The sequence below is a fragment of the Ovis canadensis genome, chromosome 1, assembly GCF_042477335.2.
Source record: "Ovis canadensis isolate MfBH-ARS-UI-01 breed Bighorn chromosome 1, ARS-UI_OviCan_v2, whole genome shotgun sequence".
In the NCBI taxonomy this organism is placed as follows: domain Eukaryota; kingdom Metazoa; phylum Chordata; class Mammalia; order Artiodactyla; family Bovidae; genus Ovis; species Ovis canadensis.
The window spans coordinates 264,083,390-264,108,545 of record NC_091245.1 but is presented as its reverse complement, the minus strand read 5'-3'; the positions used below and the strand labels follow the sequence as shown (position 1 = coordinate 264,108,545).

At 43.0% G+C, this 25,156-nt stretch overlaps 1 non-coding gene across 1 annotated transcript; it reads right to left on the bottom strand.

Annotated features, from left to right (window-relative positions):
* Window positions 1-15,717: 15,717 nt before the first annotated feature.
* On the bottom strand, window positions 15,718-15,789 carry TRNAF-GAA (transfer RNA phenylalanine (anticodon GAA)). The gene has a single exon. It is a non-coding gene; the product is annotated as a tRNA-Phe (tRNA).
* Window positions 15,790-25,156: the final 9,367 nt, after the last annotated feature.

Here is a 25,156-nt window from a genome sequence, read left to right as displayed (position 1 = left end):
GGGTAGGTGCTCTGTGTGTGTGTGTGTGTGTGTGTATGTGTTTGTGTGTAGACATGTGTGCCACTTGCGAGTTTGGAAACAGAGGTCAGTCCTATAAATCTGGAGACTGATCCATGGGTCTATAGGAGGCTGAGGAGCTAACTTCAGGCTGTAGAAAGAAGCTTTCAGACTCTCAGAGCAAGGCTTAGTGGGAGAAATTCACTTTTTAACTTTATGGTGAGGTGTTTAGAAATAGTCCGAGGCACTTCTACAGAAGTCATGCTTGTGGCAACCAGCTGTGGTCTGGAGGTTGCAGTGACTGTTGCTATTTTAAGCCCCAGAATTGGCACTAAATTTCAAAAACATGGGCTTCCCTGATAGCTCAGTTGGTAAAGAATCTGCCTGCAATTCAGGAGAGCCCAGACTGATTCCTAGATCGGGAAGATCCACTGGAGAAGGGATAGGCTACCCACTCCAGTATTCTTGGGCTTCCCTGGTGGCTCAGCTGGTAAAGAATCTGCCTGCAATGTGGGAGACCTGGTTCAGTCCCTGGGTTTGGAGGATCCCCTGGAGAAGGGAAAGGCTATCTACTCCAGTATTCTGGCCTAGAGAATTCCGTGGACTATATAGTCCATGGGGTCACAAAGAGTCGGACACAGCTGAGTGACTTTCACTTTCACAAACATGTAAAGAGTTTTAGTTCAGGCAGGAAAAGATGACAGTGAGTTCCTCGTCAGTTACAAATGAATGAAATGAAGAGATTTACAAGAGGTAATTTTTATGACCTCTTAGTATTCTAACACTAGCCATGTTTTATGATTTCCATAATTATCTTAAATATGTCTCATAGACCTTGATGTGTGAACACATAGAGTTCACGATGCAGATACAGTAAGTAAAGGCAAAATCTGTGCTAAGATCATTTAACCAGAAGAAGACCCTATCCACCTATGTGAGGAGTGTCAGGGAAAAAATGATCTTTATTAAGCTAAATTATAACTTAGTCAGGTGGCTCAGGCAGTAAAGAATCTGTCTGCAATGTAGAAGACCCAGGTTTGATCCCTGGGTCAGGAAGATCCCCTCGAGAAGTGACTGGCTACCCACTCTACTATTCTTGACAGTAAAGTTCCATGGACAGAGGAGCCTGGCTGGCTACAATCCATGGGGTCACAAAAGAGTCAGACATGACTTAGCGACTAACACTCATCACTTTCATAACCTAGTCACGTTTAGTGTTACCTGAGATCTTCACAGCAATTCTTTTAGTGAGCAAATAGGATTTACAGTTTAGGCCTCTGTCTTCTAAAGGCTCAACATCTTTTAGCTTTCTTAGCCACGCATCTGAATGTCTGGGAGATTTTCTGCTGTTTCCCTTCAATTAATGTAGACTCGTTTCCTAAACCGCAACCTCCATTTCTTACTCCATATTTTCACTTTTTAAAAAGAATGATTCTCCTACAGAGTGAAGTCAGTCAGAAAGAGAAAGATAAATATTGTGTATTGACACATATATGTGGAGTCTAGACATGGTACAGATGATCTTATTTACAAAGCAGAAATGGAGACACAAATGTACACACACCAGGAGGGAAGAGGGGATGGAATGAATTGGGAGATTGGGATTGGCATATATGTACTACTATGTATTAATTAGGTAACTAATGAGAATCTACTGTATAGCCCAGGAAACGCTACTTATTGCTCTGCGGTGACCTACATGGGGGAGGAAATGCAAGAAAGAGGGATATATATGTAAACATATAAATGATTCACTTTGCTGTATGGCAGAAACTAACACAACATTGTAAAGCAACTGTATTCCAGTAAAAAATTAATTTAAAAAAGAATGATTCTACTTTTTAAATTTCTACTGTATGACTCACTGAATGGTGTTTTAGAAAGATACTTTGAAAGTGAAATAAAAGAATGATTGGGAAGTGGGGTGGTGAATATTTAGTGGGGCTATTGACGTAGTAACCACTGCCATGAGAAGATGAACACTTAGACTGAGTAGGGCTCATGCAAGGGAGAAACAAAGATAAAAGTGAAAATGTCCCAATTGATAGGGCATAAAAGTAAGAAATGATGACTTGACATATCCACAGAGTAAAGATAATTTAAGAAATTGGAGTATACTCATACGCCACACTGGGCTAAAGATATTTGCTAATGAAATTATTGATAGATTTGAAGCAATTTACTAAGTTAAAGGCATAATGAAACGTACGTAATCTGCAGAGAAGTTAGATCCCTTGGAGAAGGGAATGGCCTCCCCTGGAGAAGGAAACACTCCAATATTCTTGCCTGGAGAATTCCACGGACAGAGGAGCCTGGCGGGCTACAGTCCATGGGGTTGTAAAGAGTCATATGTGACTTAGCGACTAAACAACAAGAACAGCAGCAACAACGGAGAAGTCACTGTTTAATCAAGAGATTAACTCAAACCTCTGAGGTCACTGATATTTACAATGGGAAGAACATGGGCTCCAGCCATATTGTGCCGCTTACTCTTGTTTTTTCCTTTATCTTTGCTCATGGTTCTGTGGCTTAACTTTAAGGTGATGTTTTGCTTTTTCTTGATATGCCTTATGACTCTAATATTTTATCCAAGTTCCCTTATATTTCTGGTCACATGCAGGGAGCTTCATTTATCCATCCTAATGCATGTTATCTTCCTTCACAAATTTCACCTTCCACAAATATGCACCTCAGCACATTTCTGACAATGACACCCTACTTTTGGGGGATTAAGGCTTCAGAACCTTCAAACCATGGACTGTTAGTAACAGAAAGGACTTTGACAATCACCTGTCAAACTATAGTGTGAGAGATGAGAGGGGAGAGAGATGTAAACTGACCGCTTTCAAAAAAATGCAGTAGGAGTCGGCCAGAGCTAGGCTTCAAACCAAGCTGATCTGCCTCCAACCTCTAGGTAGTTTCCATTGTGCCAAATGCATGAACAGAGAGGAGAGGAGAAGACACTGGGAAGAAACAGTTAGGTCATAGCACCTCTGTCTACACATGCGATCTTGTGTGATCTTTCCTGACAGAGTGGCTCACTACGATCTCCTTGGTCAACTGCAATGGATTTGGTATAATAGAAGACTGTGAGACTTAGCAATTATGTAGCATTGGCTCCGTGTTTTATTTATTTATTTTCAGAGAATTTTGCTACCTTTTGTTTTGTTGATGTTAGTTTCTTAACTGATTTTCATACTTAATGCATTGCTTGAGTTTTCACAAATAAAATATTTTTTAATTAATGTTTTGTTGGAGTAAGAGTCAGACATGCCTGAGCGACTGAACAACATCAAAATAGTTGCTTTACAAACTTATGTTCGCTTCTGCTGTAAAGTGAAAGCAAAGTGAAGCAGTTATATGTATACAAATATCCCCTCTTTTTTCGGATTTCCTTTCCTTTTAGGTCACCAGAGCATCAAGTAGAGTTTCCTTTGTTATAATGTAGGTTCCCATTAGCTATCTATTTTATAGTAACAATGGTAATAGTCATGTCTGACTCTGCAACCCCACAGACTGTAGCCCACCAGGCTCCTCTGTCCATGGAATTTCCCAGGCAAGAATATTGGAGTGGGTTGCCATTTTTTTCTCCAGGGGAATCTTCCTGATCCAGGGATCGAACCTGCGTCTATTGGGCCTCCTGCATTGGCAGGCAGATTCTTTACCACTAGTGCCACCTGGGAAGCTCCAGTAGGTTCTCATTAGCTATCTATTTTATACATAGTATCAATAGCATATATAAATTCTTGGCTTAATGAATGCTAAATAAGACTGCTAACTGGATACACGTACACAGTTATTACCTTGTTTGGTCCTCGCATTTTTCTCCTGGGTTTTGTGAAGGTCCAAGAAGATGTCCTGGTGACCAGATTTTACTTCCCTGTTTGGGAGGGATTAGCACAGAGCTGGAAATTGCTCGTCCCTGGGTGCAGCCAACACACAGTCCTGGCTCCAGGCGATCTGTGTTCAATTATGATAAAATGTTAAATTAGCTGAAAGACAATTTTTCTGGTTACTTGAGTCTGCCTTTTGGACTCCATTAATTGTTCACTCATTAAATTGTTTACATTAGCCCTTTTCAACTAGTCCTAATCATCAGCTTTCAGACACCTCTCTGCTATTCCTCATTTAGGTTTTCTTGGATAGGTAGCCCTGGCTGCTGGTAAAGAATCCACACACAGAAGGTGCTCAGTGTTAAATGAAGTGGGGATGGAAGGAGAAGGATGGTGCATATTCAATTGCAAGCCCCTGATTTCCTTTCCTGCTTCAATGGGAAAAGTTGCATTTGTACTTCAGTTCTAAATTTTATTCTACATCCAGAAAAAAAGCGTTTTCTTTTAAAATAATTGGTCATTTAAAAATAACAATGTCTCATTCCAAAGAAGGTCTATTTTCATTTTTGGTTCAGCCGTGTGTTTTTTTTTTTTTTTTGTTACATAAATTTAGTGCTATCTTAGACTTTATCATTTCTTCTAAAAGTGATGTTTTAGAATGAAGAATGTTTCCAATGCTTTGCCACAGTTAACTGACTGCAGTCCTGGTGAATTGGAGAAGCGTGTATGAAGCTGGAAGTTTGTTTCTAGATCTTCAGTTAACCTGGGCTATTCTCAGAGTAAATCATTCTGCTCCTTTTGGAGCATGGAAGGAACATGTTTCTTGGCTTTCTATCTTTTCTTCTTTCTTTTAAAGGAAAATCAGTGCTTGGCTTGGGGAGGGTTTGCATGCATGCATGCAGCTCCCCCCCCACCCCTACCCCCACCCCCACTGCCACCCCGCTTGCAGGGACTGACTGCTGCTTTATTGCAGTGTAGGCCTGGGAGCATTCGTCACCAGGAGGTTTGTGAAGTGATGAACTGTGCGGTATTATACTCCTTTTACCTTCTTCCCTCTCATATAAATGATGACAAATTGCCTGGCTGTAAATTTGAAAGTCCCTAAATGGCATTTTTGTCAAAGCCTTTAGAACAAAATGCTTACTCGGAGAGATTTTTAAGTCTTGGGAGACAGGGTGGCAGGGAGCAGGCCTAATTATTATGCATCATGACACAATGCATTATGCATCATGCTTGCTTTTCTGCTCTTTAAACACTTGTTATGGATGATGAAACTAATTTAAATGGACAAACAGGGCGCGCTCCTGCACATTTTCCCTGTGATGTCATATTTTTCTTCCAGGGGGTTTTCATCTCCAACTCCCATAGAAACCCCTCAAACATGCACATTTTAATAAGACACTTTAATAATTAGCTTCGAGATAATTGTCAGTCGAGGGAAAATAACCTTTTATCAAAGGTGCCTTGAAAGTGGCGTGTTCACAGATGAAACAAGTGATCTCATTTGCATCTATGCTCGCTTCCCTTTCCTCCTGGCATTTATATGGAATAAGATACTGCAAGTGGGGAAGAGAGTAAAGGAGGAAAAGTGTGGGTGTGGAAGGGGAAGCCAGAGCTGTCAAATTGTTAAGACAAATGGGGCTTAGAGAATCCTAATTAAACCTGAAATTGCTGAGAAATAGGAAGTATGTATTCCTAATTGTTGGCACCAAGAAAAAAAAATCTAATTTACTGCATATCTTTAAATAAAGATAACCCATTATTTGGCTTAGGAGATTTCAATCCTTACCTCTTGCAGAAGAGAGTGCAGTGACTTTCAGTGCTGTGAAATTCACCTTCAGTGTTCAGCGTGAGATATAATAGAGAAGCTCAGAAAGCAGTAGTGCCAGAAAATATTTATAGATTTTGGGGTTTGTATTTCCTTCTCCTGGATGTATTCTCATTATATCTTGGGGAAGTTTTGGTATGTTTGAGCCCTTGAAAGTATAGCATTGGAAAAGTAAAATGAATGCAAGTGTATATTCTCAAGACTCAAGGTATCTATTCTTAAGAAAGAAGTTTGCTCTGCAGGCAACCCTGTCATGCTGCTTTCAGAGAAACACAGTGCTATCTGCTGGCTTAGCACTTTAGTATCCAGGATGGTGCTGAGGGTCTCTGATGTAGATGATTCTGTCACCTCTGCCTGGTTCTCCTGTCATGATGATCAACACCCCCTCTTTACCAAAAAAATTTTTTTTTATTTCAGAGCCAGTAAAAACTTCCAACATCTTGATATCCTGAATTCATCATCACACAATTTGGGTGCAGAGTTAAGGACAAACCATAGTCTTTTTTTTTTTTTTCACTTCAAGCCACACTACCACTCTCTCTGTAGGCTTTTGGCTTCCATTTATTTAAAAATACACATTTATAACTAATGAGAACCTACTGTATAACCCAAGGAACTCTACTCAATGCTTGACCTAAATGGGGAGGAAATCTAAAAAAGAGAGGATATCAGTTCAGTTCAGTCTCTCAGTTGTGTCTGACTCTTTGTGATCCCATGGACTATAGCACACCAGGCTCTCATCTTCTCAGGTAAAGAACCCACCTGCCAATGTAGGAAATGCAGAAGATGTGGTTTTGATCCCTGGGTTCGGAAGATCCCCTGGAGAAGAACATGGCAACTCTAGTATTCTTGCCTGGAGAATTCCATGGACAGGGGAGCCCGGTGGGCTACAGTCCAGAGTCACAAAGAGTTGGACACAACTGAAGCAACTTAGCATGCATGCAGGCAAAAGTGTTCAGTGCATTTGTAAACCCTGACAACTCTGTTTCTATAAATCACCAAACACTGTGGAAATGGGGAAAATCCTTCTGTGGCATTAAGTTTGCTGTGCAACTCTTGGGTCAATTTTAATGTAGTCACTCAACAAATAGTTCTTGAGCTCCTGTAGTGAATCAGGCTCTGTTCCAGGTATAGGGAGTAAATGGGGAAAAAAGGCCTGGCATGTGTCTGTGTGGACATAATCCTAATGAAGGAATCAGACAATAGACAAATTACTCCTTGGAAGAAAAGTTATGATCAACCTAGATAGCATATTCAAAAGCAGGGACATTACTTTGCCAACATAGGTCCATCTAGTCAAGGCTATGATTTTTCCAGTGGTCATGTATGGATGTGAGAGTTGGACTGTGAAGAAAGCTGAGCACCGAAGAATTGATGCTTTTGAACTGTGGTGTTGGAGAAGACTATTGAGAGTCCCTTGGACTGCAAGGAGATCCAACCAGTCCATTCTGAAGGAGATCAGCCCTGGGTGTTCTTTGGAAGGATTGATGCTAAAGCTGAAACTCCAGTATTTTGGCCACCTCATGCTAAGAGTTGCCTCATTGGTAAAGACTCTGATGCTGGGAGGGATTGAGGGCAGGAGGAGAAGGGGACAACTGAGGATGAGATGGCTGGATGGCATCGTGGCGTCAATGGACGTGAGTTTGAGGAAACTCCGGGAGTTGTTGATGGACAGGGAGGCCTGGTGTGCTGCAATTCATGGGGTGGCAAAGAGTCAGACACGACTGAACGACTGAACTGAACTGAAAGATTTGATGAATCAGGCCTGCCCCGCCACCCTGTCTTCATGTGCCATTTATTTAGATTGATGCCCATATGTTCAATCTACTGGACTTCCGTTCTCTTGACCAACCATAGTCTTTAGGTCAAAGAGATTTGGCTTCAGATTGGATTATTTCATTGTCTAGTGTTCTATGGAACAAAATAGTATTTCATTTCTGCTGGTTTGACCATCATCTTTATTATACTTTTTAGTGTATATTTGGCTACATTTTCATACAGATTTGCTCTTTGTTTATTACTTCACTTTCTGTTATCCTCTTTTCTCTATTTTTGTACTTCAAAGTCGGATTCCTCTAAAAATATGTCAACATTAATTGGCCCCATGTTCTTACCTTGTATTCACTCAACACCCAATCCGCCTACACCAATCAGCCCTTTCCCTTCAGTCAGTCTATTGCAAAGTCACCAGTGGCTTCCTGCTACATGTAGTGGGCCGTTCTCCATCCTCACAGTCATGTTCAACGCCAGTGGCCTCTCTTTCCTCATTGCAACAGTCTCTTCCTTTGGCTTCCAGCTTCTCTTACTCTTCTGCTTTCTCATGTTTTTTTCTGGTCTCTATCTCATTCCGCTTTGCCAGCTCATGTACAGCCTTTCAGTGTTAGAATTTCTTAATGGTCAGGCCCAGCCTCTCACCTGTCTTTATTCTCTGCTCTTTCCGTGGATGGTAACATGCAAGCCCATTGCTTACTGCATCTAGCTCTGAGTTTCAGTTGACTAGATGTATCCACTTGGAACTCTCAAAGTCACTTCTCAAGCTAATTATTGTTCAGTCACTCAAGTAGTGTCCAACTCTTTGCAACCCCATGGACTGCAGCACACTAGGCCTCCCTGTCCTTCACTATCTCCTCGAGTTTGCTCAAATTCATGTCCATTGAGTCAGTGATGCTGTAGTTAAATAAAATACATAAATAAATAAAGCTTCCCTCCCTATTTAGTCAATGACATTTTCCATAGACACCGTAAAGCCTTTTCTTGATCTATGGTTCTTCTCCATGTAAGCCGTCTCTTCTATTCTCCAGTACTAGGAAAGTGGGGGACAGAGAAGGGATGCTCTGTTTTCACTGGAGTGCTGATGCTTCAAGTGGAGAACATAGTGAGTCATATCCAAGACCAAGTGGACTTGTAGGGACCCAGAGGCCTCTCCTGTGTGAGACACTATATGAGTGATCAGGAAGCCTACTCTGTGTGGCTCAGCATGAAGAGCTAGGTGGCAGATACAGATTTCTCAAGATGAGAAAGTAAGGCAGGCTTGAGAGTGACCCACAGCTGAGCTGGTTGCCCTCTGGTCCACAGGCTCTCTGTCTCTCTCAGGTGCACTGACTTCATCCTCCCTGTCTACTCTTGACCTCCCTTCTTCTCTTCTCTTTCCTGGACCCTCCTCTCTCTTCTTGACCCACCAGCTCTGCCACAATTTCAAGCCCCCTTCCCAGTTCCTATTCTGTCCTTGTTTAGGCTCGTTTTTTGGTGGAATTGAAGTCTTGTTATGTTTTTTTCTTCATGATTCATGTTGGTGAATTTGTGGCAACAACTAAGTGAATTAAAACTCAACAAGCATTATTAAGCTCTTGGTAGGTATCAGATACTTTAGTGCATGAAGCCAGGATTTATTTATGAAGAGTAAAAGTTTTAAAAAGAAATGCTCACATAAAGTGATGGCTCTCTAAAATGCAGAGCTGCTGATTTTGGGGTTCTGGCTGATATATAATGTTATGGAACCGACCTTGAATCCACTTGTGCAAATTACCATAAAATCAGTCTACTAACATGGTGTTTATTACAGGGTCAAGCAAGAAGAATGGGCAGTTTATGCTCAGAAGAACTCAGCTCCCTGCTGGCTTTCAGGGAAGAGTTTTTTTATAAGTCAATATAGGGGTGAGCATTGTATGGGGCCTGGTCAGCTCTTGGACATTCTTCTGATGGATTGCTGGTGAGGTAATAGGGTGGTACTTAGGAGTCAAGGTGATCAACCTTGGGCTTCCCTGTGGCTCAGCTTACAGCATCTGCCTGCAATACAGGAGACCATCCAGAATGCAAGAGACACAGGTTTGATCCCTGGGTCAGTAAAGTCCCCTGGAGAAGGAAATGGCAGCCCACTCCAGTATTCTCTAGAATCCCATGGACAGAGGGACCTGGTAGGCTACAATCCATGGGGTCGCAAATAGTCAGACATGACTTAGTGACTGAACAACAGAAAGCCCTCCTGAGTGCAGTCCTGGGGGTGTGCGATCCCACTCAGGGACTTGTGATGGGTCCAGTCCCAGCTTCATCAGAACCCATCACAAACTCCTGAGTGGGATTCTCTGTTCTTCCGTGTCCCACGAGCAGAAGCACGGTAACACTTCGACTAAACTTAAAAGCAGCTTCAGCTGTCTTCTTTGTCCACATGCTCAGCCATGTGGGGTGTAATCTGACAGCTTTAGCAGAGGAGCCAGCAGCCTCTGGCATTGTGGAGTGGGGACGGATGGCTGCCCCTTCTGGAGCGCCACCGTCATCTGGCTTGAAATCAGAAAGTGGCACACATTCACTGCTGCTGTATTTTTTCCCCCAAAGACAGACTTGCTGGGGCTTTTAGCTAAATGTCATATCTGCTTCTCACACCCACGTCATCACCCTTTCCTGCATCACCTACATGGGGATGCTGAGGGGAAGCATTTTGTGAAAACTTTTTTTTTTTCATAAAGCATTCTTTTGATGTCCAGAAAAATGCCTTTTTAAACTTTCACTGGAGTTCAATTCAACAAATAATTATTGTGTGCTCACTGTAGTCAAGAGACTCTGCTGTGGATATAACAAAAATGAAAATGCCAGATGGCAAGAAGCACTAGTCTCAATGGGGACACAGACATGCATCAGTTGACTATAGTCCAAGGCAAGGTGGGGTCTGTACTGGGTAATCACAAGGCTCATTTTATTGGCCATTTATCTACTTTTTAATTGTATTTTAATTTAATTATATTGTTAGCATCTTTTTTTGAGGCATAATTTACATAGCACATGACTCTCTTGTTTTAAGTACAATTCACTGATTTTTAGTAAGTTTATAGAGTTGTGCCTACCCTGGTGGCTCAGAGGTTAAAGCACCTGCCTGCAATGTGGGAGACCTGGGTTCCATCCCTGGGTCGGGAAGATCCCCTGGAGAAGGAAATGGCAACCCACTCCAGTATTCTTGCCTGGAGAATCCCATGGACGGAGGAGCCTGGAGGGCTAGAGTCCACGGGGTCGCAAAGAGTCGGACACGATTTCACTTTCACTTTCACAAACACCGCCACAGTCCAACTTTAGAAATATTTTAGTAAAACATTTCTCCACCACCCAAAAGTATTTATCATGTTTATTTGCATTCACTCCACATCCCCACCCTCAGCCCCCAGGCTTGGGCAACAACCTCTACTCAACTTTTTTTTTTTTAATTGAAAACATTCTTTATTGAAGTATAGTTGATTTACAATGTTGTGTTAGTTTCAGGCATTGTGTTTCAAAGTGTTTCACTTATTTATATGTGTATCACACATATATAATAAATATATATATTCTTTTCCATTATAGGTGGTTGTTCAGTTGCTAAATCATATCTGACTCTTTGCCACCCCCATGAACTTCAGCAGCCCAGGCTTCCCTGTCCTTCACTATCTCCTGCAATTTGCTCAAACTCAGGTCCACTCAGTTGGTGATGCCATCCAACCATCTCATCCTCTGTTGCCTCTTTCATTACAGATTGTTACAGGATATTGAATACAGTTCCCTGGGCTATACAGTTAGGTCCTTGTTGTTAATCTGCTTTATATATCATCGTGTGTATATGTTAATCCTCAACTCCTAATTTATCCCTCTCCTCCTTCGCTTTGGTAACCAGAAGTTTGTTTTCTCTGTTTGTGAGTTCTACTCTCCTGCTTTTATAGAGACGTCTTTTCTGTGTATTTCACACAATGTATGGTCTACTGACTGGTTTCTCTCGCAAACGATAGTGTTTCTAGAGTTCCTCCGTGCCATAGCACACACCAACCCTTCATTCCTTTCTGTTGCCAAATATATTCTATCATACGGACGAGCCACACGTTGTTTACTCACTCTCCAGTTGATGGACATTTGGATGGTTTCCGCTTTTGGCTATGAATAATACTGCTATGAAAATCTGTGTACAAGTTTTTGTGTGGAGATGTATTTTCATTTCTCTTGGGTCTGTACCGAGGAGCAGACATGCTGTGTCATGTGATAAGCTTATGTGCACCCTTTTAAGAAGCCATCAAACTGTTTCCAAAATAGAGGCACCACGTTACATTCGCACCAGCTGTGTTGTAAGGGTTTCAGTGTCTTCACATCCTTGTCAACACTGATACTGTTTATCTTATCTATTATAGCCATTCTGCTAACTGCTACTGCTAAGTCACTTCAGTCGTGTCCGACTCTGTGCAACCCCATAGAGGGCAGCCCACCTGGCTCCGCCGTCCTTGGGATTCTCCAGGCAAGAACACTGGAGTGGGTTGCCATTTCCTTCTCCAGTGCATGAAAGTGAAACGTGAAAGTCAAGTTGCTCAGGTGTGTCCGACTCTTAGCGACCCCATGGACTGTAGCCCACCAGGCTCCTCCATCCATGGGATTTTCCAGGCAAGAGTACTGGAGTGGGGTGCCATTCTACTGGGTGTGAAATGGTATCTCAGGATGGTTTTAATTTGCATTTCCCTAAAGACATACTGTTGAATATCTTTTCATGTGCTTACTAGGTATTTTTATATATATTTTAGGTAGATGTCCCTTCAAATCTTTTGCTTATTTTTTCCTATTTTAAAAATCGGGATATAGTTGCTTTGCAATGTTGTGTTACTTTCTGCTGTACAATGAAGTGAATAGCTATATGTATACATATCTCCCTCCTTCTTGAGTTCTCCCTCCCAACTCCTCCATCCCACTCCTCTGGTCTAGGGAGAGGACTGAAATTTTCCAAGGGGTGTTCACAGGAGAACTGTCCCCCAGAGAGTGTAAGGGTGGGAGGACCAAGAACCTGCGATTAGGTTGACAGTAGTTAAGGGTAATCAAAAAACCAAGGACATAGCACAACACTGTAAGTCAACTATATCCCAATAAAAATGAAAAAAAAAATGGATAAAGAAAAAAGATCAAGGACAAGAACCAGTTCCCTAGTAGCCATCAAAAGGCTCAGAAGGCCGACCTGAAAGGAGGCAGATATGAGAACCTGTGTTTGGACTACAGGCTTGTAGGACATAGACATTTTCATATATAAAGGAATTTGGACTCCATAGGGTTATGTGGTCAACAGAGTTCAATAATAATAAACCACTAATAAAATATTTATGATGCTTTTCATTATATATTACTTTGGGTCTGCTATGCAAGACTAATTTCTTATGAAGATGAAACTAATTGGAATCTAGCCCTCAAATCTATTTATACATATCCTAGCACTCATAAATTTTTTGGACTTTATGACTGTCAAAATGAAGGATGAGTTTTGACTACCTCTGGAATTTGGAAATGAATGATGTCACTTTTTACTCAAGGTCATCCAAAGCTATTTGTGCAGCAATTCTACATGTGTAATATGTAAGCTAGAATGCAACTTTCAATATCAATCAGGTTATCCACTAGGTAAACTTGGAGAAATGAGTATGTTGTTGTTTAGTTGCTAAGTTGTGTCCAGCTCTTTGCAACCCATGGACTGAAGCACACCAGGCTTCCCTGTCCTCCACCATCTCCCAAGTTTGCTCAAACTCTTGTCCATTGAGTTGGTGGTGCCAACCAACCATCTCATCCTTTGTTACCCCCTTGTCCTCCTGCCCTCAATCTTTCACAGTATCCAGCATCAGGGTCTTTTCCAATGAGTCAGCTGTTCATATCAGGTGGCCAGAGTATTGGAGCTTTAGCTATAGCATCAGTCCTTCCAATGAATATTCAGGATTGATTTTCTTTGGGATTGACTGAGTTTGATCTCAAACTGGGAGAAATGAGTGTGTGTTGGTTAATGTGTACTGATTGAGCATCTGCTGGGTGCCAGGCACTGGAGGAATCGGGTGCCACTGACATGGTCCCTGTCTTTGTGGAGCTAATTAAAGAGATACATCAGTAATGGCAGCAATGTGGAGTGTGTCATTGGCGGAGGAGATTGCACACTGGGAGTGCACAGTGGAGCATTTAGTCAGGCCTGTGGGTCAGGTGGAGCACAAGGACCAGCCTCAGTTGTGGCGAGGCTGAATGTTTGGAGAAAAGGTCAGAGGGCAGGAGTACTGAGGATGAAGATACACCAGGCAGAACCCCTACAGGAAGTAGATGGTGCTCATGGATGAGAAAATTCCAGGAGTGTGTAATAAAGGCACTGTTTTTGAAGGTGTGGGCTGGTTGTCAGGAGAGCACAAAGGCTGAGCAGTGCCCCAAGTCCTGTGATGATTGCTTTGTCACTGTCCGTAAGCCTGGTAGGCTCAGGCGAGGATGTAGTAGGTCCCAGCACCTGGAAGGAGAGGCCCACTTCCCAGGAGGAGTGATCTTTGGTTGAAAAATGCAGCAAGCTAAGGAAACCCATCAGGAAATGAGCCGGGGGTTAGTGACTGCCTTGACTCTCCTCCCTTCCTCTGATCTTCTGTGGGGGTTCCCACTGAGCCTGCAGAAGTCAGAGGGTGTGGGCAGCTTGGTGATGTCCTCAGGACTGGTCAGCCTCATGGGCCAGGAAACAGGGTGAACAGGGGAGGTGGACGAGCAAACAGAAGGGATCATCCCAGAGAAAGAAGAATGACACAGACTGGACTGGAGAAGTAGATGGGGGCCTGTTAGAAAGAGATGGCTGGCTCAAATTAAGGTTAAGTTTTGTTCAAAAGCCTTTGGGCAGTTATTAAAGTATTTAAGCAAAGGAGTCATGTGATCATGTTATTTTCGGAAGATAAGGAGGTATCAGAGTAGAAAATGGATTTCAGGGGAGCGAGATGGGTTCTCAGAGGCCATTAGGAGGTCATTACCACTCCCAGGAGAAAGGATGGGAGTTTGGACTGCCAAGCAGTGCAGCTGGGGAAAAGGAGCCAATTCGAGGTGTGTTTGAGGGAGTCTACTGTGGAAGGCTGGGTGGATGTGCTTTTCCCTGATGCAGGGGCCACTGGAGTTGGAGCAGTTTAGGGGTGAGCAAGGAGAAAGCATAGGATCAGGTGTGGCCCTGGTCAGTGTGAGATGCTGTGAATGCATCTGAGTGGAAGAGTAGATGTGGAACTCAGAGCACAGGCTTGGGTCAAGCTGGTGGAGAGCTGGTTGATATACCTGATATACCGTCATCTGGGCCAGGGCGTGGCCAGCACCTCTAAGAGCAAGTGTACAGTAAGATGGGAGAAGAGCCAGAGTGAGAATCCTGGGGAACACCAACATTTTGGGATCCAGCCCAGAAATATGACTCAGAAAAGGAAAATGAGAAGCAGTGGCCATCAATGGCAAAATGTCAAGAGGATGGGGGCAGGAAGCACCTTGGGGTGAGAGGTGGAGCGACTGGGGAAGAAGAGACCAGCCTGGATGCTGGCGTCTCCTCAGTGCAGGTTTACTGGGAATGGGGAGAAATGGGTCAGTAGCGGGAGGTGATGGGATCCAGGGGGAACCCTGCTCAGTGAGGGGCCAGAGCTTATGGAAATGGTGAGAATCGGTGACCACTGAGTAGATGGGGACCCAGGAGGGATCAGGTAGCAGGAGAAAGGCTGCACTGGAAGAAGCCTCACTCCCCTGCAGAAAGCCTCCTTCCCAGGCTTTCTCACCCTCAGGAAGAAGAGCCTCTGTGCTTACGTTTCAAGAAGGTTGGCAAGCTTTGGGTTTTTCTGACACTGAACCAGACTCAGCATCAGCAAGGCCACCTCCACACTCTGATCTTCACACCCCATCTCGCTGTGGACAGAACTGGAGGAGGGCCTAGTGTAACACATCATTGTCTCCATCCCAACCCAAGTGAGGGAAGGAGGGACCTGATCCTGGAGTGTTTGGAGACTTGGGGATGGTAGTGAGATGAGTAAAGGCATTTTTTCACTCTTTTCTCCTCCTTTTTCTGAAGAGAGAGGGCAGATCGGCTCCTGAGAGTGAGGGGCCTGAGGCTTGGGATGTTAGAAAAGGTGAAAAGACCATGACCTTTACTGGGATGGAGCCTAGGTAGGTAAGTGCCTGTGTGTTTGTGGTGGTGGTTTAGTCACTAAGTTGTGTCCGACTCTTGTGACCCCATGGACTGTAGCCCACCAGGCTTCTCTGTCCCTGGCATTTCCCAGGCATGAATATTGGAGTGGGGTGCCATTTCCTTCTCCAGGGAATTTTCCCAACCCAGGGATTGAACCTGGGTCTCCTGCATTTCAGGCAGATTCTTTACCACTGAGTCACAGGGAAGCCCGGACCCCGTGTTTACTGTGACACAGATCCTCCCAGCTGTGTGATTTTCTCCAGTGAAACTGAAGGGTCCAGATACGGGCTTCCATTCTCCCCTTCCTCTCTCCCTTCCTTCCCAATCTCTCCAAGTCGGAGTTCAGTGTTTTTGTCTTATTTTTCATTTCAGTAAGTAGTTACACTACTAATTACCAGCTTCCCAAACAACTCAGTGGTTCCATGATCGCAGACACACAAATGTGTCACCTTTCCAGATGATGAGGAGAAAGAGAAGGGGCAGCCTGGAGGCCTGCCGTGGGTCACTTGTGAGTGTGGCAGTGGTAGGACATTTCCATCTTTGGGGTGATCAGCCTTGTCGCATGACCCTGCTGCATTAAGGAACCTGAAGGCCCCACGTTTGCCTTTACAGATTTTCAGTCACCTCCACTGACGGCTGTAGTCAGCCTCTGTTGTTTCCTCTGGCCTTGTGTGGGCGATCGGAGTGGCACGCTTGACAGAGGGGTGTTCTCTTCCTTTCACTGCCTTCTTGGCAGACACAGGCCACACGGAGGCAAAGGCATCATTTGCATTTTTTAAGCAGGAGCCACTGATCACATCTGTATCTGCCAGATGGCAGTTGTGCTGTAATTGTTCTTAAAAACATACTTGTTTTCAGCTGTGCATCCCTTCTTGGAGACTTGGGGAAACAACAGAAGTTCAAGAATGAGTATTTCTTTTCCTCTCAGAAGCCCACTTATCTGACTTACTTTCAATTTAGTGCTTCTGAAGATAATCATAGTGTGTCAGGACTTTGAAACATCAATAAAAATGTACTGAGTTGCTGCTCTAAGAAGAGGAATTCTGTGGGCTGGGACTTCTTTACGCCCAGAACCTCTGAATATTTTCTTATGTGGCCAAAGAGATTTTGCAAATGTATATATTTATTTTTTATTCATTTTTAATTGGGGGATGATTGCTTTACAATATTGTGATGGTTTCTGCCATACATCAACATGAATCAACCATAGGCATACATATGTCCCCTCCCTCCTGAACCTTCCTCCCATGCCCCACCCCATCCTACCCCTCTAGGATATCACAGAGCACCAGGTTTGAGCTCTCTGTATCATACAGCAAATTCCCACTGGTTACCTATTTTACATATGATGATATATTTATTTCCATGTCGCTCTCTCAATTCATCCCAACCTCTCCTTCCTCCACTATGTCCACTAGTCTGTATCTCTATTCAGTTCAGTTCAGTTCAGTTGCTCAGTCATATCCGACTCTTTGTGACCCCATGAATCACAGCACGCCAGGCCTCCCTGTTCATCACCAACTCCTGGAGTTCACCCAAACTCATGTCCATTGAGTCGGTGATGCCATCCAGCCATCTCATCCTCTGTCGTCCCCTTCTCCTCCTGCCCCCAATCCCTCCCAGCATCAGGGTCTTTTCCAATGAGGCAACTCTTTGCATGAGGTGGCCAAAGTACTGGAGTTTCAGCTTCAGCATCAGTCCTTCCAATGAACACCCAGGACTGATCTCCTTTAGGATGGACTGGTTGGATCTCCTTGCAGTCCAAGGGACTCTCAAGAGTCTTCTCCAACACCACAGTTCAAAAGCATCAATTCTTCGGCGCTCAGCTTTCTTCACAGTCCAACTCTCACATCCATACTACCCTGCAAATACTTTCATCCATCCTTCTAGATTCCACACACACATATATATATATGCATTAATATACACTTTTGTTTTTCTCTTTCTGACTTACTTCACTCTTTACAATAGGTGCTAGGTTCATCCAGCTAATTAGAGTTGACTCAAATGTGTTCCCTTTTATGGCTAATATTCCATTATGTATACATACCACAGCTTTATCAGTTCATCTCTCGATGGATACTTAGGTTGCTTCCATGTTCTAGATATTATAAATAGTGCTGTAATGAACATTGGCGTACATGTGTCTTTTTCAATTATGGTTTCTTCAAGGTACAGATGGCTAATAAACACATGAAAAGATGCTCATTATTAGAGAAATGCAAATCTAAACTGCAATGAGGAGTCACCTTACACCGGTCAGAATGGCCATCATGAAAAAGTCTACGAATAAATGCTGGAGAGGATGTGCAGGAAAGGGAACCTTTTGCACTGTTGATGGGAATGTAAATTGATACAGCCGCTATGAAGAACAGTATGCTGCTGCTGCTGCTAAGTCGCTTCAGTTGTGTCCGACTCTGTGCGACCCCATAGATGGCAGCCCACCAGGCTCCCCCATCCCTGGGATTCTCCAGGCAAGAACACTGGAGTGGGTTGCCATTTCCTTCTTCAATGCATGAAAGTGAAAAGTAAAAGTGAAGTCGCTCAGTCGTGTCTGACTCTTAGCGACCCCATGGACTGCAGCCTACCAGGCTCCTCTGTCCATGGGATTTTCAGTATAGAGATTCTTTTAAAAACTAGGAATAGAACTGCTAAGTCACTTGAGTCATGTCTGACTCTTTGCGACACTATGGACTGTAGTCCGCCAGGCTTCTGTGTCTATGGGATTCTCCAGGCAAGAATACTGGAGTGGGTTGCCATGCCCTCCTCCAGGGGATTTGTCTAACCTAGGGAATCTAAGCTGAGTCTCCTGTGGCTCCTGCAGGCAGATTCTTTACTGCTGAGCCATGGAGGAAGCCCAGGAATAGAACTACCCTTTGATACAACAAACCTAATAGATCCTTCTGAGAGGAAGTGGGGAGACCAGTGGGGCAGTAGGAGATGTGAAGACAAAGCAAAAGATTAGAGTGATGCAAGGAAGGGCTCACAAGCCAAGGAACGTTAGCAGCCCCAAGAAGCTAAAAAGTTCCAGGAGATAGATTGCCGCCTGCCCCCCACCCCCACCCCGTGGAGCCTCCAGAGAAAGCTGACACCTTGACCTTAGTCCTGTGAAACATTAGTCTTAGACTTCTGGTCTCTACAACTATAAGAGAATACATTTGAGTTGTTTTAAGTCACCAAATTTGTGTTAGGTCATGACAGTAATGAGACACTGATATTGTAGGGTAGTTTATTTTGAGATTGTTTTCCTCGTGTTTTACTGATCAGTTACCCTGATGGCGTCCCTGGTGGCTCAGAGGTGAAAGTGTCTGCCTGCAATGCAGGAGACATGGGTTCGATCCCTGGGTTGGGAAGATCCCTTGGAGAAGGAAATGGCAACCCACTCTAGTATTCTTGCCTGGAGAATCCCATGGACGGAGGGGTCTGGCGGGCTACAGTCCGTGGGGTCGCAAAGAGTCGGACACGACTGAGCGACTTCACTTTTTCACCCTGATGGTTGGCTTTCATGTGAGAGGATGGGGGGATGATGCATGCAGTAAACTTGAGTTGATGTGTTAGCTCTCATCTCAACCTACTGACAGTGTGGAATCAGTTGGTGAGGAGGTATCACCCAATCTAAAACGCAGCAGTCTGGTCCTGTCAAGCAGCTCAGTCCAGAACAGAGCAGGCGTTCTGGCAAGACTGTCACTGATGTGGTAAACACAGACTCTGAATGAAGCACAAGGAACCTCCTACTGGTCCAGCTTTCTCCTTATATTTATGAATCAACATTGTCCTTTGCCTACAAACACAGCTCCTGATGAATGTCAGCCTAGGGTAAAGACACTCTTCTAAGATACTATCTCACTTTACTCTTGAAAGCAACATACCTCAATGGCTTAGGCTATAACTTTATAAGATTGAGAAGAGTATCTCTCACACTTAGCTAAAATCTTTTCTCTAAATGGTTCTAGTTTTAAACCCTTTAAAATTTTTCACAATGTTTGTTATCATTTTTCAAATTGAAAAACAACATAAAATGAATGTAAATTTTGTTAAATATTTGTGCACAAGTCAAAAAGACAAGAAAACACTTCTAGTTCTACAATGTAGAGATATATACTGTTAATATTTTGGGATATCTCTTTTAAATATTCATCTTATCTGATTTTTTTTTTTTACTGTTTTCTGAACATTTTCCGACATCAATATGTATTCTTCTAAAATTTTTTAATGGTTCAGTTCAGTTCAGTCACTCAGTTGTGTCTGACTCTTTGCGACTCCATGGACTGCAGCACGCCAGGCCTCCCGGTCCATCACCACCTCCCAGAGTATGCTCAAATTCATGTCCAGTGAGTCGGTGATGCCATCCAACCATCTTATCCTCTGTCATTCCCTTCTCCTCCCACCTTCAATCTTTCTCAGCATCAGAGTCTTTTCAAATGAGTCAATTCTTCACATTAGGTGGCCCAAGTATTGGAGTTTCAGCTTCAGCATCAGTACTTCCAATGAATATTCAGAACTGATTTCCTTTAGGATGGACTGGTTGGATCTCCTTGCAGTCCAAGGGACTCTCAAGAGCCTTCTCCAACACCACAGTTCAAAAGCATCAATTCTTCGGTGCAAGGCTTTCTTTATAGTCCAACACTCACATAGCATTCTGTTTTATTATATGTAAATATATGTCCACAATTTATTAGCCAATTCCCCTGTTGTGCATTTAGGTTATTTTTGGAATTTTATTGCTGCCTATTCATGTGCTTTGCCCATTTCTTTTTTTTTTTTTTTTGCTGTTTTTTTTGAAAAATAAGTTTACTATCTTTCTGTTGTTGTGTATTAGGGTTATTAATTTTTTAACAGGATGTAAAAGTTTGAAACTCATTGCATTCTAATTTTGTTTATGGGACACCTCTTTGGAATATAAATATGACTAAGTTTTATGTACTCTAAAATATTTGCCTTTCCTTTTTGGGTGCATCTATGGTGATTTCTATTCTCTATTATTTACGAATTGATTTTCTTCAATTCTGATGTTATACTAGATTTTTAAAAAAATAGAAATTTATTTAGATTTTAATCGGCTTCTCCTTTTAGATCAAATACAGCATTTCTTCTTTGTGGTGCAGCCATAATATTTCTAATCCTTAACCAGCCACTCAGTTCATTCCTATGTTAAGAATAGTTTCTTTTCCCCCTTAGCATATTTTTGACCTAAAACTCCTCAATTGGCTAATTTGATTGTTTGACCATATAATCTCATCCTTTAGCAGCTCCAGGCTGATAAATACATAAGGATCAGTATAATGTGAGTTTGTGAATGTGCACATATTTATAAGTGAATTAGATACCTATGAAGAGTCATTTGCATATAATAAAGGGTCTTTTTTTTCCCCTGCACGATAATGAGAGAGAAAATCTCAGTGTATGACTCTCATTTCCCACATTAAAGTGATGTTCTGTACTCTCAAGAACATAAACGGATAAATTAGAAAAAAATCAGATTCTTCCAATTGCACTAAAATTTGAAGAAAAAGAAATGATTTCTTTCTAACAAGGCAGGAAAGAAAAACAAGTTGAACAAGCTCTGGGCTTCTGGAATTTCCCATTCAGCTCTTTCTCTGCTTATGTTCCAAACAATTGCATAAAAGCAATCCTAAACAAATGTTTATAGAGGCTGCACTCTGAAATACTGTTAATGAATTCTACATAACAAGCACACTCTTTCCCCCGGCTGTTTGAATTTAAAGTATACATTTTGCAGTAATTTTGATGACTTCATTTTGAAATGGTTCTTAACAGACATTTTGGAAATGTCTCATGTCATGAATTTATTCATAAACCAGCCTGTCAAAAACCTTAGCTTTCACAGGGGACAAACTGTCTCAGATGTGTGGGTAGTTGTTCCACCTGAATTATCCACCATCTTGAAAGGTCATTACTCATTTCCATGTCTACTTGGATACTCTTGCTCACCGTGACTGGTTTTAGGGCCATGTGGAGAGGAGACCGTGATACTGAGTTCTGCAGCACTGGGTATGGGCTATGCTGTTGCTGCTGCCAGTCGTGTCCGACTCTGCGACCCCATAGGCGGCAGCCCACCAGGCTCCCCTGTCCCTGGGATTCTCCAGGCAAGAACACTGGAGTGGGTTGCCATTTCCTTCTTCAATGCATGAAAGTGAAAAGTGAAAGTGAAGTCGCTCAGTCGTGTTGGACTCTTAGCGACCCCATGGACTGCAGCCTACCAGGCTCCTCCGTCCATGGGATTTCCCAGGCAAGAGTACTGAAGTGGGGTGCCATTGCCTTCTCTGGGGTATGGGCTATGTTCTTCTACTAATTATGATGATAGCTTTGTGTTTGGGAAGCTATGGTTTTACTGTTGTGGTAATGATCACTGTCATTCATCAAAAGGGTGATAAACCAATAATGGGATCTTGGAACGGGAGAGAAAAGAAAAGTGTGATATGTCATTTTTTTCACATGCTGACAGCCACTAATGAGGACTGATAGGATCTAATGTTTATTTGTTCAATAAACAAGCCACTGGGTTGTGAACAAGAGGTCAGTATAGCCAGCAGTGAGTGTGAGCTGCTCCATCAAAGGGCATTGTTTAGTGTCTAGAGCAAGTCCTAGAAAGTCTTACAATAATGATAGTACAGCACATAGGTCCTCCCCCTCTAATTCCTAGAAAAACAAGTAGATGCTTGTGCATTTCCAGTTCATGGCCCTGGACCTTGTCCTGTCCTGAAGCTAGATAGTCATGCAGATGGGTTAAACCAGCACATCTCATATGTAGTGATTCTGTTAAAATACAGATCCTGGAGTGGTGGGCTGAGATTCTGCACATCTAACCAACTTCCAGAACTTGCAGGACCGAACTTGCAGGAAGGAGGGGACAAAGCCCAACAGAAGTAGACTTGGGGTATCTTCTAATAATAGGGCATGAGCTTAAGAGAACAGAAGATTGTGATGGATGAACATGTAGGCTCTGGCTGTGAATCTTGGCTCGGCCATTGCTAAGTTCTGAGTAGTAACCATGAACCCCAAAGTCTTGCATGGTGTGTCGGGTTGAATGTTGGCTACAGCTCTGCTCCCCTAGGGCCCACCTAGAGGCAGTGTTACTTGGGGCAGGCCATTTCCCCCAGACCTTTTGGGAACCTTCTAAAACTTCTGCTTGGATTTGCATACTTCATGCCTGCTCACTTGCCATTATCTGCCATAGCATGTCACCTCTCCAAGCCTGATGTCAGTAGACAGGGCAGCTGACTCCTCCCGCAGGGTGGCAGACGGGGAAGTATCATCCCCTACAGGAAAGGAGCCGAAGTGTTAGGATAAGAACAGTCTCTTAGAAGCCGCTCAGCTGCTGTGTACTCTTGTTACCTTCAGAGGGTTATTTTTACGATTGAATAAGCTGAGGTGGATAGGACATGGCACCTCTCATAAGAGAAGCTCAGTAAATGTTTGTAATTGTACTTGATATTGCTTTTGTTCTTATACCCCACCCTGATCCTCATGGTCAAGTTACTGTATCTTCCAGGCCAAGGAAAGTCCCTATCCTTTCCTGCTGGGACACCTGGAACTTGTGGAGGCCCACTGTGGACCAAGCAATCAGATCACTCGAAGTGTTGTCAGTTAGGCACTTGCTTGTATGCAGTTCACAGTCAGTTATTTCTGAATCATTCTAGGCAGTGGCTGAATCTTCCTGTCTGTCATACTGTCTGTGTTTTTGGCTTGAGTTTCACATTACTTGATTATTCTATTCTCTGTATTTTGTTTTTGACCCATTCTTTGATCATGTATTCTACAGATATTTGTTGAGTATCCAAGTATCTCAGACATTCTGTGAGCAGCAAAGACATACTTGTTGTATATCCAGGGCCCTACTGTTGAATAAGGTCTTACATGTAAGCCCTGGTTTGTCACTATCCAGTTGCCAAGTACTAGTGGATGAAGCTTGGAGAAGGCAATGGCAACCCACTCCAGTACTCTTGCCTGGAAAATCCCATGGGTGGAGGAGCCTGGTAGGCTGCAGTCCATGGGGTTGCTAAGAGTTGGACCCGACTGAGCGACTTCACTTTTACTTTTCATTTTCATGCATTGGAGAAGGAAATGGCAACCCACTCCAGTGTTCTTGCCTGGAGAATCCCAGAGACGGTGGAGCCTGGTGGGCTGCCGTCTGTGGGGTCGCACAGAGTCAGACACGACTGAAGCGACTGAGCAGCAGCAGCAGCAGCAGTGGATGAAGCTGCAGAGGTAGGACTCAGTCTGAATAAATGGGAATCTGGGAAGCTTGAGCATATCCATTGAGTCAAAGGGTAACTTTATAGGTTTGTGAGCAGAGCAGGTGCATTACTTGGGCATTAGGGAGAAAGAGTGGGTAGTATGTACATGTATTGGCTGTAGGGTTTTCCAGTGGCTGGGAACTTGGTGGAGGAAGAGATTATCAGGGCAATGGTGGAATGAACAAGGCTGGGACAGTATGTGTGTCCAGGAGCAGATGCCATAATCAGAAAGAGGAAACATGAGCAGGCAGATGGTTAGGTGGGAGGAAATGATGCATTCAGTTTGGTCCTGAGTTTGTGCTGCAAGAGAGATATCCAGATAGAGATGCTGGAAAAAAAGTTTTAGATAATATTTAGACCAGTTAACCAGATCAATTAGTTACATGTTCAGTCACTTCAGTCATGTCCTACTCTGTGTGACCCTGTGGACTGTAGCCCACCAGACTCCTTTGTCCATGGGATCTCTCAGGCAAGAAGAGTAGAGAAGGTTGCCGTTTACTTTTCCAGGGGATCTTCCCAACGCAGGGACTGAACCCGCGTCTCTTAGGTCTCCTGCATTGGCAGGCAGGCTCTTTACCACTAGTGCCACCTGCTAGTGGTGTCAACTAGTTGAGGATCTACTCTGTAATACATGTAAAAGGTATGTTAATCTTATCAGTCTTAACTCAAGTAAGAATGCAGACCAAAGCATACACAGTCCTTAAATGATAGAATGAGATCTTTGTTAATACAATAATTCATCACACCAGGTGGGTAATTTTTTTTTAATTTGACTAAAAATAGGCGTGATCTATTTATGAATGTCTTTTTGGAGCACTGTGTTATAAAACAAAGTAAATGTGTTAAATTTAACTGTGATTTAAATTCATGTAGCCTCAGTCCCCTGGGACCAATGAAACACAAGAAGGGCAGAAAAAAAACAGCCATTTCTGTTGTTGCCTAATGATAGGAAATATTTGAAAATCAAACACATTGAGTTAGCCTCACTGTGCAGCAAGGAACAAAACCGAATTAATTATAAATAAGATGAATAAATAATTTAAACCTATCACTTATTGCCTTTTTATTGCTCAACACTTGAAAAATTATTTCAATTAGAAACTTAAATTCAGTTTGATAGATGATGAAGAGTATGCAGTCCAAGATAAATGTAAATCCCTTTGTGATATAAAAATTTGATTTTGCAGTATGAGGTCTATTAAAAAGAAATTAATAATCTCCAGAAGAAAGAGGTAGTGCCAAGAAAGGTTGGCCTTTTCTCACAGAATATTGCTTATTTTAAGAGGAGAAAATCAGTAAGATTATTACAGAGATT